Source organism: Quercus robur, chromosome 10 (genome assembly GCF_932294415.1).
Source record: "Quercus robur chromosome 10, dhQueRobu3.1, whole genome shotgun sequence".
NCBI lineage: Eukaryota > Viridiplantae > Streptophyta > Magnoliopsida > Fagales > Fagaceae > Quercus > Quercus robur.
The window spans coordinates 41,190,277-41,191,561 of record NC_065543.1 but is presented as its reverse complement, the minus strand read 5'-3'; the positions used below and the strand labels follow the sequence as shown (position 1 = coordinate 41,191,561).

General features: G+C 40.0%; 1 pseudogene; it reads right to left on the bottom strand.

Moving 5' to 3' along the window:
* Window positions 1–217: 217 nt before the first annotated feature.
* LOC126704164 (transcription factor bHLH47-like) overlaps window positions 218–1,285 on the bottom strand; it is a 3,803-nt pseudogene continuing 2,735 nt past the window's right edge.

Sequence of the window (1,285 nt, the reverse complement as noted above, 5' to 3'; positions counted from 1 at the left end):
TGTTCTAAATGTTTCTTTGTAATTTTAGGGGGGGGGGGAATATTACCTACATTAACCCAGAAGAGAGAGAGAGAGAGAGAGTGAGAGAGAGGTTTCATGGATCAGTTAACAAATAGTGAGTAAACCCCACCATGTTATAACTTTTTCTAATTATAATGCATTGGTGAGCAACCACCCCCTGCTGTGGCCAAACATCAAACATTAGCCACTACACATCAAGGACACTATTAATAACCACTCTCTATATTGATACACAAACCTCCTAATGCATGATCAATTAACCCCCCCAAAAATAATGAGGAATTGCTAAGCTATAGGCTAGTGAGCACCCTCAAAGTTTTAAATGCTTTCAAGGCCACCTTCCCCAGTTTTGGAATTGCTACCACTAAGTTAAAATTCCTTCCTTGCTGTTGGTTGCTCCCCAAGAAGCTGGGATGGCCATGAATCCATTGGACTGGGATACCTGGCATGTGGTTTGCTCACATTTGAGTTGGGCTTAAATGTCTGCTGGGTAACATCAAGCAATGCCTCTAGACGAATGGGGAGGACAAAGACAGCAAATAATTGCTGTGATGAGGGTTCTACAACAGGCAATCTGACAGAGTCTCCTGGGAAATGTGACGTCAGTTTTGGTAGCTGAAATTCGGGAGGTGGTACATTCAAGACGGGTTTAGATTGGGCTATTCTCTCTTCTAGTTCACTTTGCAGTTTTTCAATCTCGATTTCTAGGGCAGAATTCTCCTCCCTTAGCTTATTCTTCTCAACGGTCACCTGTTCAATACAACTTTAATTTCATATAGTTTCTTCTCAGCAATTCAAGACAAACAGGCCTCTTTTACAAAAAGGACAACGGTTGAGGGTCAGCTAAAAATAACTAGTAGAAAATAAAAATACTACTTGAATGGATGAACTTATGTTTCTACCACTTAAACTGGATAACCTCACACATGGGATAAAACTATTTACCAAAGATTAGTCAGAGATAGTTAAGGGCCTTACATAGTTAGATTCAGACAAGAGAGATGCATGCCCCTTTTTGAGGCACTCAATCTGGCTTAACAAGACCCACCCTCAACAATCGAGTAGCTTCACAAAGTACAGAGGCCTTTCCACTGTTCTGTTGGGTCTGTTCTACACAAGAAAATTTTTGTCGTAAGTAATGATCTATCACCATGATCCATCATCACACAAAAACATCTGTTGTTCATATACTGAAGACCAAAAAGCTAATCAAGACTATATCGAACTTTGAAATATCCATTTGGTGTTACGATCAATGATATGT